General features: G+C 39.9%; 1 protein-coding gene across 8 annotated transcripts in view; it reads left to right on the plus strand.

Annotated features, from left to right (window-relative positions):
* Positions 1 to 16870, plus strand: part of MAPK8 (mitogen-activated protein kinase 8) — a 102604-nt gene that overhangs the window by 26513 nt on the left and 59221 nt on the right. For 4 of the 8 annotated variants that reach the window (XM_058299123.2, XM_058299120.1, XM_058299126.1 and 1 more), the window contains exon 2: positions 15243 to 15335. The gene's annotated coding sequence lies outside the window, so the exon portion shown is untranslated. The remainder of the gene's footprint in view (positions 1 to 15242; positions 15336 to 16870) is intronic. The other 4 variants (XM_058299125.2, XM_058299118.2, XM_058299119.2 and 1 more) reach the window with 1 other exon arrangement.

A 16870-nucleotide genomic window follows, 5' to 3' on the forward strand; every position in this document is an offset into this window, starting at 1 on the left:
ACAGATGAATGGGTCAACAAGTTATCCTCCTAGTAACCCTAAGAAGAATGTTATCAAGCAGTAAAAATGAGGAAACTGTTGGTAGATGCAGCAACATGGATGGGATTTCAGAAACATTTTGCCGAGTGACTGACACCAGATGCAGAAAAGTACATATTATAAGATTCAGTTTATATAACATTCTAGAAAACGCAAAGTTAAATTTTTATTGCCTGAAAGCAGATCAGGAAAGCAAATTAGTGCTTAGTTGGGCCAGGAATAGGGATGGGGATTGACTGCGAAAGGGCATGGGTAAACTTTGCAGTCATGAAGGAAATATCCTATATATATTTCCTTCATATATATATATATATATATTTTTTTTAAGACTTATTTTTATTTATTTCTCCCCACCCCTCATTGTTTGCACTTGCTGTGTCTTTTTGTCTTCCTTGTTTGTTTAGGAGGCACCAGGAGCTGAACCCGGGACATGCAGATGTGGGAGGGAGGCACCTAACTGCTTGAGCCACCTCCGCCTCCTGCTTTGTTGTGTCTGTCATTATGTTTTCCTCCCTGTGTCTCTTTTTGTGTCATCTGGTTACGTCAGCACCGTGCCTGCCTGTCGCATCAGCGCTCTGTCTTCTTTAGGAGGCCCTGGAAACCAAACCAGGGACTTACTTTGTGGTAGGTGGGAGCTCAGTCACTTGAGCCACATCTGCTTCCCTGTTTCTTTTTTATAGTAGCGTTTGTGCAAATATATACATTTGTCAATACTTATTGACTGTACACTTAGAATGGGTGCATTTTAATTGACCTGATGTAGGTTCTTTGTGGTCAAGTGTACCTTAAAGTTGCTTTTTAAAAATAGTCTTGGCGGCAGGACTTGGCCCAGTGGTTAGGGCATCCGTCTACCACATGGGAGGTCCACGGTTCAAACCCCGGGTCTCCTTAACCCATGTGGAGCTGGCCCATGTGCATTGCTGATGTGCACAAGGAGTGCTGTGCCACGCAGGGATGTCCCCCGTGTAGGGGAGCCCCACGTACAAGGAGTGCGCCCCTTAAGGAGAGCCGCCTAGCGCGAAAGAAAGTGCAGCCTGCCCAGGAATGGTGCCGCACACAAGGAGAGCTGACACAGCAAGATGACGCAAAAGAAACACAGATTCCCATGCCGCTGACAACAACAGAAGCGGACAAAGAAGACACAGCAAATAGACACAGAGAACAGACAACTGGGGTGGGGATAAATAAATAAATAAATCTTTTTAAAAAAATAATAAAAATAAAAATAGTCTTAGTGAAATGGATGTGGCTCAACCAGTTAGGCACCATCATGGAAGGTCCTGGGTTCAGTCCTATTGCCTCCTTGTCTTCTGACTTGCATGTAGTTTCAGATGAGTAGTCTATGGTCATTTTTATCCTTTTTTCTGAATGAGCTTGGGGATTATCTTGTAGCTCCCTGGCAGTTATTCTTTGCTTTATACTTGTGGAGTATTGCCTTATGCGTGGTGTGTAGCTTAGTATTTAGTTTAGACATAATAGGACCCGTGTGCAGATTACTGAAGTTTTTTCTCCTCTGAATATCTCTCTTCTTTATACTCTGCTCTACAAATTCCAGGCACCTCTGCCTTCTCAATTTTTCTCAACTCATTGAAGCCACTGTTTTCTTGTCAGTGTGCCCTTCCTGCATAATGGTCTGGGAAGTGCCTCCAGGAAGAAAGCCAGATCAGTTATAAAGCTTTACCTAATATGCTTTCATGTTTTTCAGGGATCCCAGTCTTAACCTCTGTTGTCCATAATTCTATCCACTTTTTTGGTTGCTCCTGTAAAATGATAAATCTGATCCTCGTTATTGCACCATGCCAGAAGCAGAAGTCAAGAACTGTTATTTAAAAAAACTGAACCCTGATTAATATGTAATGTGTGAATAATGGACAATGATATAATTTTTGAAAACATAAATACCTGTGAGTCTGGGTTAAAACATATTAATAGCTGCCTTTATTAGTCAGCCAAAGGGGTGCTGATGCAAAGTACCAGAAATATGATGGTTTTTATAAAGAGTATTTATCTGGGGTAGAAGCTTACAGTTACAAGGCCCTAAAGAGTCCAACTCAGGGTACTATAAGAGGTACTTTCTCACCAAAATCTCTTGTCAAAATTTCTTGTTGAAGCAAGATGGCAGGCAAGTCTGTGAGGTTTCAGCTTCCTCTTTCCTCTTAAGACTCTGTGGGTCCACTTTCTTCTGTATATCTCAGCTGTAGACTGGCATAGGCCTCAGCTGTTCTGTTTTCTTCAGCTGCAAACTGTCAGGCAATTGACTCATCTCTCTTCCTGGGCTGCAATATCGAAGCTGACAAAGTTCCCTCCTCTGGCATCTATGGAGTGCTCTCTGTTCCCATATATCTTCTTTATATCTACTTCTATGTGTCTCCTTGATTGAGTGTCTATTTATATAGTCCACTAAGAGGGCAGGGACTCAAACTGAGTTGCCCTATTGGTTGATTTCAAGGTCCTAATCTTAATATAATTTAATCAAAAGCATCTCAGCTGAATCTAATGCAGCCAAAGGGTATCAAGCCTGGAGGAACAGACCAGTGTACAAACTTAATCTCTCTTTTTTAGAATTCATAAATCTCAAATTGCCACACTTCCTGTAACAAAACATGAAAAGTAAAGGAAGAAAGATTAGGTGGCTTCCAGGACACTCATATTTGAAGTAATCAATTTCACTCTTCATTTGTTTGATTGGCAAATATTATTTCTTAACTTCTCTATATATCTGTTACTATGCTTAGGCTTTCAGGTACAGAGGTGACTCCACATCTTCACTACCTTTTTGGAGTTTACAGGCTAGTGGAAAAGAGAATTAATACAAAAGTAAGTGAACAGTTAGAACTCTTAATTACCTTTGAGGAGAATGACATGGTGTCATTGGAAGAGGACACCCATGGAGGGTCAAGGAAAGCTCATTAGAGAGGCTGATATCTGAACTGTGATTTGAGATTTGAAAGATGAGCAGGAGCTGAATAGTACGAGAAGTAGATTGAATAGAACAGCCTAGACTGAGGGAAAGCAACTGTATATTCTAGGGAACTAAGGAAAGACTAATGAGATGGTTAAAGTAGAGAATAGAGTCAGTGGCAGGAGTGACTGGAGAAGTAGGCAGGGCCCAGATCTTGTAAAACTGAATTTTATTCTTTTATTTGGAGAACAGTAGAAGTCATTGAGTGAAGGAGTGATCAGATTTTCAATTTGGAAACATAATTTCAATGTGAAGAATGGATAGAGTGTGCATAGACCTGTTAAAAGGCTCTTGATTGTGGTCCAGGTGTGAGTTAATGGTAGCTTGGAATATGGGAGTGCAGGTGGATCAAGAACTATTAGAAGGTAAAATGGTAAAATCAACATATTTGTTTATAAGAGACCAGAAAGGAGATGGCAAGAGTGATTCCTAGAATTCTAGTGTGGGTAACTGAATGAGTAGTTGTTACCATTTGCTGAAACAAAGCACAGTAGAAGAGAACCAGGTTTGGTTTTGGATATGTTGAATTTGAGATTGCTGATGACAATCTCCCTTGTTGATCGTAGATGTAATCAGCCATCTATGCAGTAAACTAAAGCCCATAAATGTCCTTGTATTACAGTTAGCCCAGTGCTTGCTTGACCAAACAGCTGGGCACGATTACCTGGCGAAGTTGACACATTAGCCTAACCATCATAAGTGGTAATTGTGGTGTGGATGAGATTCACCAGGACAAAAGGATATAGAAAGAGAAGTCCTAGCCTTTGAGGAATTCTGCCTTTTAATTTTAATGTCCAGATAGAATGGTGAATCATTAAAGAAGTCTGTGAATAACTGATTTCAGTAAATCGGGACAGTGAGTTATTAAGGAAGCCAATGTGTATTCATTTCCTTGGCTGCTGTAAAAAGTTACCAGAAACATAATGGCTTAAAACAACAGAAGATTGTTCATACTCACTTCTGGATGTCAGAAGTCTGAAATCAGTATCACTGGGCCAACATTAAGTTGTCAGTAGACCTGCACTTCTTCTGTATCCTAGGGGAGATACTATTCATCCCTCCTTCAGTTTCTGGTGGCTGCTGGCATTCCTTGACTTGTGGCTGCCTCACTCCACTCTCTGCTTCTGTAGTCATATTGCTGCCTCCTCTTCTCTGTGCCAAATCTCTCCATGCTTCTTTCTTCTAAGGACACTTGTGATGATGTTCAGAACCAATTGGATGAGTCTGGATAATCTTGTTTTAAGATTCTTAATTTACTCACCTCTGCTGTATTTTGCCATATAAAATAACATTCACAGGTTTCAGAGATTAGCACCTGTTATCTTGGGGGGTGGGGTTCAAAAGGTTTTACAATTATGTCAGATGCTTCTGAAAGATCAAATTAAATGTAGATTGAAAATGTGTCCCACTGGTAACCTAGAGAAACCTGTTTGATGGAGACAGAAGCCAGATTAGAAATTAAGAGTGGATGGAGTATTTGGTAGCTAGAGGTTGCCAAGACCTGTTGTCTGATTACTTTCTCTTCAGTAAAAATGAACTCTTGGAAGAGATGATGGAGATTGTAAGGTTGAAGAGAATGGAGAAAATTTGAAATGTGTTATAGAAAGTGGAAAGTAATTTCAATGGAGAAAAGGGCATTATTGTGCAGTCATTTGATATTGATCATGAAACAATAGTTGTACCCATCTGTGCTATGGTGTTACCATTTTCCATTGGTACTTGGATGTAGATATAGAGAAAGTAAATAGGGAAGTGGACATGGCTCAACTGATATGTCTATCTACCATATGGAGGGTACAGGGTTCAATTCCCAGAGCCTCCTGAGCCATGTGGTAAGCCCACATGCAGTGCTGCCGTGCACAAGGAGTGCCATGCCACACAGGGTGCCCCTGTGTAGGGGTGCCCCACACGCAAGGAGTGCACCCTGCAAGGAGAGCCGCCCTGTGTGAAAAAACACAGCCCGCCCAGGAGTGGCGGCGCCACACACACAGAGAGCTGACACAGCAAGATGATGCAACAAAAAAGAGACGCAGTTTCTTAGTTCTGCTAGATAATGCAAGCAGACGCAGAAGAACACAGTGAATGGACACAGAGCACAGACACGGGGGAGGGGGGAAGGGGAGAGAGATAAATAAAACCTTAAAAAAAAAAAAAAGAAAGTAAATAGTTGGGTTCACTTGGGATTGGGATTTTGCTAGAAAGGAAACTAAGGAATTTAGGATATTTTTCAACAATGGAATTAGAATAGAATCTAATTTGCTTAAGGAAAGAAATGAATTTAATAGAAGGAAAATAGATGGGAAGAAGGTAGAAGATGATATACTAGAAGTTCATCTGATGCTGTGATCAGATCAGCAGTAGGTAGGCTCGAAGGGAAGGCGATGCAGAACTTAAAGAAATAAAGGACAGAGAGAGACACAATAGAAGAGATAAAGATGGGACCAGGGGACTCACTGCTTCTGGAAGTGAGAGCCTCGACCCTAGTTTCCAAACGTATTTATTGGAAACTACCGAGCAGCTGTTTGCTGTCAGAACTGCAACATCATCTACAATAATAGGGAACAACTGCAACATCTACAAAAGGAACAGGTCATACAAAGTTCATACAATCTAAACTCTTTTTCCCACAATCTGAGGTCAAAGAATGTTCATAGGGTGGTTAAGAGCAAGTTGCTAGGAGAGAGATTGTGGTTGGAGTGGGATGCCTGAACAGTGTTTTCTACAGGTGGGACAGTTGCAGGTGAAGACTAGATCCACAGAGTGACTATGAGAATAGGTGGCTAGGTTTTGGTGAAAAGGTTATTGTAAATGAGGATATCAAAGACATGAAAGACCATGGTTTTGGTTGATATCACCCAGGGTGATAGTAAAGGAGGAAGACTTTAACCAGGTATGAAAGTCCTCAGTGAATGAGGTCAGCAGGAGAATGAGGAGATGGCTGTTCATAGCAACAAAGAGGGGAAGTGAGTATTATGAGCTTTAAAGGAGCAGGTATTCGTGTATGTGTCATATAAGAGAGTTGGGGAATGATGGGAACTGATTTTTGCTTAGTAATCTTATACCCTGCTACTCTGCTAAACTCATTTATTAGCTCTGGTAGTTTTGTTGTAGACATCTTGGGACTTTCTGGGTATACGATCGTATCATCTACAAATAGCGAAAGTTTTATTTCTTCCTTTCCAATTTGGATGTCTTTTATCTTTTTCTTACCTGATTGCTCTAGCTAGAACCTCTAGCATATATTGAACAACAGTGGTGACACTGGGCATCCTTGTCTTATTCCCAATCTCAGTGGTTGGCCTTTCAGCACTGAGCACAATGCTAGCTGTGGGTTTTTCATATATGTCCTATATCATGTTGAGAAAGTTTCCTTCCCATGTTTTGAAGTATTTTTATGAAGAAAGGATACTGTATTCTTTTTTGATTTATTCATGTGGTGTATTATGCTGGTTTTCTTGAATTGAACCTCCCTTACATGACAAGTATAAAACCCACTTGATCATAATAACTAATTCTTTTAATGTGTTGTTGGATTTGAATAGCAAGTATTTAGTTGACGATTTTTGCATCTGTATTCATTAGGGAAATAGGTCTGTAATTTTTTCTTAATTTTTTTCTAGTTTCTTTATCTGGCTTTGGTATTAGGGTGATATTGGCTTCATAGAATCATTTTGGTAGTGTTCCTTCCTGTTCAGTTTCTTGGAAGAGTTTGAGTAAGTAGGCATTAAATCTACTTTGAATGCTTGGTAGAATTAACCCATGAAGCCATCTGGTCATGGGCTTTTCATTCTGGGGAGTTTTTGAGAACTGCTTCAGTCCCTTGTGATTGGTTTGTCGAGGTCTTCTATTTCTTCTAGGGTCAGTGTAGGTTGTTCATATGTTCCTAGGAATTTTTCTGTTTCATCTATGTTGTCTAATTTGTTGGTGTAGAGTTGGTCCTCCTATGATTTCTTATTTCTTTTTTTTTTTTTTAAAGATTTATTTATTTATTTAATTCCCCCCCTCCCCTGGTTGTCTGTTCTCTGTGTCTATTTGCTGCATCTTGTTTCTTTGTCCGCTTCTGTTGTCGTCAGCGGCACGGGAAGTGTGGGCGGCACCATTCCTGGGCAGGCTGCACTTTCTTTCGCGCTGGGCGGCTCTCCTTACGGGTGCAATCCTTGCGTGTGGGACTCCCCTACGCGGGGGACACCCCTGCATGGTGCGGCACTCCTTGCGCGCATCAGCACTGTTCATGGGCCAGCTCCACACGGGTCAAGGAGGCCCGGGGTTTGAACCGCGGACCTCCCATGTGGTAGACGGACGCCTTAACTACTGGGCCAAGTCCGTTTCCCCATGATCTCTTATTTCTGTGGGGTCAGTAATTATACCCCCATTTTCATTTCTGATTTTATTTATATTTGCATCTTCTTTTTGTCAGTCTAGCTAAGGGTTTGTCAATTTTCTTAATCTTCTTGAAGAATAAGCTTTTGGTTTTGTTCAGCAGTCCTTTCACTGCATCCCATAGGCCCTGAACTGTTGTGTCCTCGTTTTCATTTGTCTCAAGATATTTATTGATTTCTCTTGCAATTTCTCCTTTGATCCACTGATTTTTTAAGTGTTGTTTAATTTCCATATATTTGTGAATTTTCTTCTTTCCCACCTGTTGTTGATTTCCAGCATTATTCCATATGATCAGAGAAGGTGCTTTTTATGTATTTTTTCTTTTCTTTGTATAAGTTTGGTTTTTAAAATTTGTTGAGATCTGCTTTGTGACCTATGTATGGTCTGTCCTTGAGAAAGATCAGTGAGCATTTGAGAAGAATGTATCTCTTCCTATTTTGGAGTGCAATGTTCTGTGAATGTCTGTTAGGTTTAGTTCATTTATCATATTATTTGGGCTCTGTTTCTTCCTTTATCCTCTGCTCAGATGTTCTATCCAATTATGAGAGTGGTGTATTGAAATCTCCAACTATTATTGTAGTGACATCTATTTCTCCTTTCATATTTGCTAGTGTTTGCTTCATGTAATTTGGGGCATCCTGGTTAGGTCCGTATACATTCGTGATTGTTATTTCTTCCTGGTGGAGTGCCCCTTTTCTTAATATGTAATATCTCTTTTTCACTCTAATAACAGCCTTACATTTAAAGCCTATTTCATCTGATACAGGTGTAGCTACTCCAGTTTTCTGTTGTTGTTGTTGTTAATGCATGCCTGAAATATCTTTTTCCAGCCTTTCACTTTCATTCTGTTTGTATCCTTGGTCTAAGGTGAGTCTCTGGTAAACAGAATATAGATCGCTTACATCTTCTTATTCATTCTGCCAGCCTGTGATTTTGATTGGGGAGTTTAATCCATTAACATTCAATGTTATTACTGTGAAGGCAGTTTTTGCTTCACTTGACCTTTGGGTTTTTTCTGTCATAACTTATTTTCACCATTCTTTTTACACTCTTCTAGACTCTCTTCCAAGTCTCTTTCTCCTGTCTTTTCTTTTCAGGTTGTAGCACTCCCTTTAGTATTTCATGCAAAGCTGGTCTCTTGATTACTAACTCTTTCAGTTTCTCTTTATCTGTAAACTTTCTAAATTCACCCTCATTTTTGGAAGACAATCTTGCTAGATATAAGATTCTTGGCTGGCAGTTTTTCTCTTGCCTGAGAAATCAGCACTTGATCATATTGGGCATCCCTTGTATGTGATGAATCGCTTTTCTCTTCCTGCTCTCAGGATTCTCTTTACCATTGGCATTTGACATTCTGATTAGTATGTGTCTTGGATTGTATATATTTGGATTTATTCTGATGGGAGTATGTTGTGCTTCTTGGACATGGATATTTATGTCCTTCAATAGGGTTGGGAAATTTTCTACCATTACTTCTTCAAAGATTCCTTTTGCCCTTTTCCTTTTTTTTCCCCCTTATGTGACACCCCATGATACATATGTTTACATCTCTCTTGCTCACACTTCCCTGAGCCTCTGTTAAATTATTTCCATTCTTTTTTATCTGTTCTTTTGTATGTTCACTTTTGGAGGCCCTGTCTTCAAGTGCACTGATCCTTTTTTCTATCTCTTCAATTTGCTGTTCTATGCCTCCAGTGTTCTTTTGAAATAAAAAACTTTTATTGAATTGTATCATCATATATGAACATACATAATCAATAGGTGTATAGTAAAAGTCATGAACTTACAAAACAAGCATAACATCATACAGGGTCCCCCATACATCACCTCACCACCAACACCTTGCATTGTTGCACTACATTTGTTACAAATTATGAAAGGCTATCATCAAAATATTACTTCTAACTATAGTACATACCTTATATTTTATGTATTTTCCCCCCAACCCACCTATATTAGCCAGTCAAAGGGGTGCTGATGCAAAATACCAGAAGTCTGTTGGATTTTATAAAGGATATTTATTTGGGGTAGGAGCTTACAGATAGCAGGCCATAAAGCAGAAGTTACTTCCCTCACCAGAGTCTATTTCCATGTGTTGGAAGAAGGTGGCTGCCAATGGCTGCCAGCATTCAGGCTTCCTGGGTTCCTTTCTTCCCAGGCTTGCTTCTTTCTAGGCTCAGGATTCTTCTCTTCCTGAGTCTTGCTTCCCTGTGGGCTCAGCTCCTCTGTTCTCTCCAAAGGTCAGCTGTAGACTATGAGGCTCTCTAGGCTTTGCCACTCTCCTCAAGGTCAGCTGGAGACTATCAGGCCAATAGCTCTGTCTCTCTCCTAGGTTTCTGCCATGTCTAAGGAGCTGTCTGTATTCCTCTGTGTTCTTTTCCTGGCTCAGGTCCTCTCTTCCTGGGGCTTGCTTCTCTTTCCTCTGTGTGCTTATTTCCTGGGGGCTCCAGCTCAAGACTCCAGCCTCAAACTGCAAATCAAAACTCTAACATCAAAATTCCTAACTCTGTCCTTTGCCATGTCTTTTATCTGTGATAAACAGATCAACACTAAAGGGTAGGGTGGGGACTCAGCACCCCACTACCATGACCCAATCAAAGCCTAATCATAATTTAATCATGCCCAGGTACAGACCAGTTTACAAACATAATCCAATATCTATTTTTGGAATTCATAACTATTTCAAACTGCTATACCACCCTACTACTTTTATTTTTTAATGTATTTTTATTACAGAAGTTGTGAACTTACAAAATCGTGCACATGTGTAGAATTCCCATGCAACATCCTTTCACCAACATATGATCCAGTATACTTTTAATTTCATTCATTGTGCCTTTCATTCCCATAAGATCTGCTTTTTTCCATGTATGCTTTCAGTTCTTCTTTGTGCTCACCCAGTGTCGTCTTAATATCCTTAATCTCTTTAACCATCTCACTGAATTTATTAAGGAGATTTGTTTGAACATCTATGATTTGTTTCAACTCCTTTATGTCATCTGAAGACTTAGTTTGTTCCTTTGACTGGGTCATATCTTCTTTTTCTTAGTATGGACTGTAATTTTTTGTTGGTATCTCGCCATCTGATTTACTAGATGTATTTCTCCTGGGCAGAGTTTCTTTAGTCCTGGGCTTTCTCTTTGTTTTGCTTTGTGTTATAGCCCCTCTTTGAAACATGTTCAACTTAATTTGAAGCTTTATAGTGGCTTGTGTTTAGCCAGTCTGATTTTTTTCCAGCTCTTTTTCATCTGTTTCTTGACATTTCTCCCTTGCTGATTGTGGAGTAGGAACTGAGGATGCTGTTGGTACTGTAAGCAGTAGAGGCTGAAACTGCCTGTGTCACCCCAGGAACCAATGAAACTTTCCCGGCCTTCTCTCCTCCCAGGGAAAGGGCCTGAGCCACAGCCGTGTGCAGTAATCCAGGCCGTGCAGACCAAGAACAACAGTAGCTTTCTGGAATAGACTGATGAAACTACATGTTTTTCCTCCTTTGCCTGGGGCGGAGATGGAGCTGCAGGTGTGGGCAGCAAACTAAAATGTGCATGTCAAAACTGACCACAGTTGTTTGCCTCCGTAGACTGATGAAACACCAACCCCCCTCCTCCCCTGCCAGGGGTGAGGATGGAGCTTCTGATGTGCCCAACAATCTAGTCCATGCAGGCTGCTGAAAGCAGCTGCAGTTGCCCAGAAGGTGAGGGAGCACTGTCTCCTCCTGTGTCAGGGGTGGCGATGGCACCAAAGATGTGCCCAGCAATCTAGTTCCTGCAGGCTGAAAGCAGCTTTCATTGCCCCAAGAGGCTGAGGAAACACTGCACCCCCTCTTGCCTCTTGGAGATAGGAATGTAGCCACAGATTTGCCTGACACTGTAGTTCATAAAATCTGAAAAGTAACTGCAGTTGCCTGGAGAGGCTGAGGGTGCACTGTCCCTCCTCCTGCCCCATCAGGGGAGGGGAGGGAGTCAGAGATGTGTCTACCAGTCTAGTCCATGCAGCCTGAAAGTGGCTGCAGTTGCCCAGAGAGACTGAGGAAACACCGCCTCCTCCTGTTCTGTTAGGAGTAGGAGTGGAGCCACAGGTGTCCAACAGTTCTGACCGTGCAGGTTGAAAGCGCCTACTGTTGCCCAGAGAGGCTGAGGAGGTACTTGCCCCTCTTCTCTCCTATTGGTGGGGGGAGGGTCGGGGTGGGGGTGGAGCCACAGGTACTCAACAGTGTAGTGTGTGCAGGCCAGAAGTGACTGCAGTTATGTGGAGTGGCAGGTGCAGGTCATCTCAGCTTTGTCCCTGCTGGAGGTGGGGCTGGAGCCCACACTAGGGCAGCAGTCTGACCTGAGTGGAAAGTGGCTGGTCCCTACTGTCACTGTGATTTTTCAGTCAGCCCCACTTCCCCTCATGCTGGGGGTAGAGTTAAAATGGCAGCTACCAGCCTCTTTCCAACTTGGACAGGTTCAAACTTTAGCCCTTATTAAGACTGGGCTTTATCCAGCCAAATTTATTAATCAGTAGCTGAAGTCAGTACCTGACTGTCTTTTCGTGCCCCATTTTTGGGATATGGAGCTTCCAACTGCAGCCAGGGAAGGGCTCCTGAGCATCTTGCACTGCCAGTAGGGGATGGGCCCAGCTTCTACAGTGTGGAGTCCACTACTTATGAATCTTCACTGCTGATAGGCATTCTCCTCCTGTTCTTCCAAGCATGTTGCAGGATGTTCTTCTGGTCTCCTGGGCCCCCCAAACAGGTGCTTTAGAGAGCTACTAACTGCCTTGTAGCATGAGCTGACTCTAGGAACTCCGTACTCTGCTACCTTCTTGCCCATCCTCTGAATGTGGATTCTTTGAGCCTATCTTTCTTAGACTTAAATGCTTCCTTATTACTTATTCCTCCAAAAAGCAAAGGTATTATAGCTATTATCACTTTCCCTCTTATGTCCGTTTCACTTTTCAAGTCAATGTGGATTTTACTGCTCCAAGCTACTAAAATTGGTCTCTTCTGTAATATTACAGTTTTCCACAGTTTCCTTTTTACCCTGATCATCACTGGAGCTGTTGTTTCTGGTGGCCCCCTTTCCCTTTCCCTTTCCCCTTCTCTTTCATTAAATACGGGTCTTCACTTCGGGCTTTCCTTAGTTTGCATCTTTCTTTTAAGTCAACTTGTATGTAACATGAGAATTTATATAACATGGTAGTTATGCTTTCTATTTGAGTGAATAACCTCACTACCCTTCATGGTACACAGGATGGAATTTCTTCAGTTCTGGCCTCTTCCTCACTGCCTGTATATCCATTTGGTTAGTAAGCCCTGTAGATTTTCTTTCCCATACTTCTGAAGTTCCTTCTCTCATTTCTGTTGACCTAGCTAGATCTCTTGCCTTGCTTCACATCCTCAGATAGTCCCCATTCTCTGCAAAAATAAATTCATTCTACTTTTCTCACCTTATTTCCCACAGTGGATCAGTTATGAGGCCTATATGCCCAAGCAAATGGACATTTATTCTTGGTAGTTGCTGCTCTTGCCTCTGTCCCTTTCCCCATACCATACATTCCCTTCACCCACCACCCCATCCCCTCCATCTCTACACCCCTCCCTACGTAGTGAACCTCAGAAAGAGTGATGCACACTGATACTTCTCTCAGTCTAGTTTCTTTCCTCAAAGATGTCTGCAGCATTGCATTTGTATCTTTAACTGCCCTTGTTGCTGTCTGTTGTTCAAATGAACCTGAGTAAGTGTCTCATTCGTACTAGCTCGTGTATTGGGGAGTTGTTTTTATTTCCTCTTCACATTGTGCATTTGTGCATGGATGGGGGACCTGCCACATTTTTGTATTAATTTCTCTAATGGAGGGGCAGGGAGCTACAAGTATTATGTTTTAGCTTTAAAATTAGCGCTAAGTTACTTCAGAACCATAGTTTTATAGATGAGAAAAATATGCCTGCAAAATTTAAGTGCATTGCCCAGTATCACACTGCTCAGTTAATTTGTGGCTTCTGAAAACTTGAAGTTTCATATTCTGACTTTCAGAAACAATGCTGCTGATTTGAGCACTTATTTTCTGTAATGTCTCTGCAAACTTACATGTGTTCTGATGGTTATATGAAAACATGATAAGGAGGAGTGTTATCTTTTAGTATTTATATTTAGTTTTCCATAAAATCTGTTCCATCCAAACAAATTTGACACCATTTTGTCTTTCATCTTTTCCCAACTCTATTTCTTAGTACTTTGCTCTCTTTTATGGATTGTGATTTATTATTAAGATCATACGCTTTATTATTGCTTTTATAGGAGATAATTGGGGCAATACAACATTTTTCTTCCAGAGTTAAACTTACTCATTTTTTTCTCTTTTCCACTAGATGGCTCAAGTGTACCACTTTGGTAACTGAGATCCATTTATTTGCTTGCTTTCTGTAATTTCTTTTTTCTGAGTACTGCTTGCTTTTATTAAATTGTCTAGATTAGCCATTGTCTAGACCAATTTATAGTGCTTTACATATATACAGTAACAGATTTCCACATTTTCTGATTATTTCTGAACTTCTGAAAAGCAGCTGAAGTGTTCTTTATATATATTTATTTATAAAGCAAAGAGTGTATTATAAGGCTTAGAAGATTTTATTTTTTGCTTCCAAGCCCATTACCTTAATTTTTTCCCTTAAGTTTCTGAGGCCAAGTAAAGAATGGAATGAAGTAATGGATGGAGATTATGTTTGTACCCAATCATGTATACAACATGAGGATTTTATTTATTTTTGACATTACTTCTATTGAGATTGTATGAAAATAAGGATTTGTAAAAAATGTTTTCTTTAGAAATACTGTATGCGTGCGATTGGTTGTTTTGAGTTAGTTAAATAGAAAGGAAAGGGAAATTAAGATAGATTGAATGTTTATCTTATGTCAGTTTCTCACTTAAAATATATTATCTAATTTGATTCTCCCATTAACTTGGAAGACAAGTGGAAATATCTGTATTTCACAGATGAAGAAACTGAGGGATCAGATGGGTTAAATAAGTTGTCCAGGGTCAAACAGTAGTATGTGAAGAGGCAAAGTTTGACTCCATATCACATCTACCTTAAAGACTACATGTTCTCTGGGCATCCATCATAAGAAGTGCTCTTGCCAAACTAAACAGCCATACCTCTTTGAAAGATATCCTAAAAAGATAGCACAGTTTGTCATAAAAATGGATTCTCCCAGATAAACCATTCATACTTAATAATCTTATTCTTTAGGCATAGTTTGTATAGTTTATATAAACTATATATAGTACCCATCAGTTTTAAAGTATAGTATATTAGTTAAGGAAGATTTTAAGCTATGTACCTGATTTTTTAGATATAAGGAAGGAAATTTTGAGTTATCAGAGTATGAGCATATTCAGTGAGTTGTAATCATGGTATGATAATTGATAACTGTTATGTCTTGATGAATCAACTTCATCTAAATCTTAGTTGCATGCCCTATTGAGTCACTTCCTGATTCAATAATGAGAAATCACAAATATTCTACTTCATAGCTTGCAGAATTTCCTTGGCAAGTAAAGTCAAGAAATCAAAGAAAATGAGAATTCTTTTAGTATACAACTTATCTAGTCTGTTTCTATAATTTGAAGTGACTATGAAAATCCTTATGTAATAAAAGAACCTTAGATAAATTTAAATACTTAATTCACTGTAACTTTTTGTTAGTTGGCAGTGAAGCAGGTTTCAAACAAATGAATATTTTTCTATATATATTTTAATTCCCAATATCCTGTAAATAAATTGAAGTTTAGTTGCTGGCTTGAAAAAAACAACTCTTACTTTCTTGATTCCTCCCTAATACATAAACACCAAATGTAATTATTTCATTCTTGTTTTCAGGACTGGAGAATTCAACTGAATGATTAGAAGGTGTTGGACCAAGAACCTTCTGAGGTACCAAGCCCACGAAGGAAAATTTAATGTTGATTTGAGGTATCTTGATTATTCTGTGTATCTTCACAATTAAGGCATTTCAGTTCATTGAAAATAAACCTCAAGTTAATTGTTTAAAGGGATGTCATTACCCAGGACAAAGCATCATCCCTGGTAATGGATGGATATATTATAATTAATATAATTTATTAACTATAGATAACCATGATTATTATCATGAAGAATGTTTGAGGTTCAATAGTTTGAGAACATTAACAGCTTAGTCACTTCATTTATGTTGCGTTGCTTTACATGTTTTATTTTTGCATAACCAAGAAACTTGACATGGATGCTATTGTATAAATAGAATTGGATATGTAAGTAACTTTTAGTCAGCATGGAAAATATTGTTTCATGAAAATACAGATAAATTTCAGATCAAAAGGTGCCTTAAGGGATGAGTTTTATTTGAACACTTGGACATGGTAGAGAAGGGCATTTCACATAAAGGCAATAAAGGCATCTAAAAGTTTGATATATTCAAGAAGTAAAAAGTCCAGTTGGATGGACTTGGTTCCAGAGGCAGTTTTTGAGAAGAGAAGTAGCATTTCTTGCATACTTACCTTACCAAGAGATAAAAATTGGAGAATTGACTGGGGATAAAATTAGGGAGATGAGTTTTAAAAATCAGCAAAATAGTTTTGAGAAGAAATGAGTTTGAGCTAGGGATGGAAATAGAAAAGAGAGAATTTATCAAGATAGGGTAAGATCAACATGATTTAGCAGTTGATTAGGTAATTACTTTATAAGTATTTGAGTATCTGCTCTGGAATTCTTGGAACACAGTGGCGAGCACAACCCTTGCTCTTTGCCCTCAGACAGCTTTTTGTCTGAGAGAACTCAGCCATTTATAGGGTATGGCAGAAAGGCAGTGCGCTTCGGGAGGGAGTGCACAGATGGCTAAGCTTGAAGCCGAAGGGACAAATAGATCTTGACTGGGAGAAGTAAGTGGAGAAGTGAGCTAAAAAAGTGTGTTGCAGGCAAAAAGAAACTGTGTTGGCCTGGAATTGAGAGGAATTAGGTACACTATGGAACTGAAGGAAGTTGAGCATGGATGGATTCAGGAATTGGAGCAAGTGGGTCTGGTAAGAAGGGAAGGTGGGACCAAATCGTCCAGAGCCCCGTAACCCTCTGTGGAAGGTTTTGGCTTTATTTTATGAGCATGAGAGAGAACCATGGTACAATTTTAAGCAAGAGAAATTCAGAATCAGATTTGTATGTTAGAAGGATTATTTTCATTGATGTTGTTTTTATAAGTAAAATTCTTAAGCAAAAGGCAAGGAGAGTGATCCAGAGAAGATCAGAGTAGGAAGTACAGCTGGACGTCCCAAAGGTCCAGAACCAGAACTGGGATGTCAGTTGGTATGGGTGTGGATCAGGCTCTTTTCCCTTCCTTCTTCCTTCTCTCTCTCTCTTCTCACCATGTGGTCTCTTGTCTCTGCTTTTCTCTCATGTTTCTGCTTTACTGTTTTTTTGTTTTTTGTTTTTTATGATACTCATTTCTTTGCTTTTCTAACTGTAAAGCTGATGCACAG

This window comes from Dasypus novemcinctus, chromosome 6 (genome assembly GCF_030445035.2).
Source record: "Dasypus novemcinctus isolate mDasNov1 chromosome 6, mDasNov1.1.hap2, whole genome shotgun sequence".
Taxonomy (NCBI): Eukaryota; Metazoa; Chordata; class Mammalia; order Cingulata; family Dasypodidae; genus Dasypus; species Dasypus novemcinctus.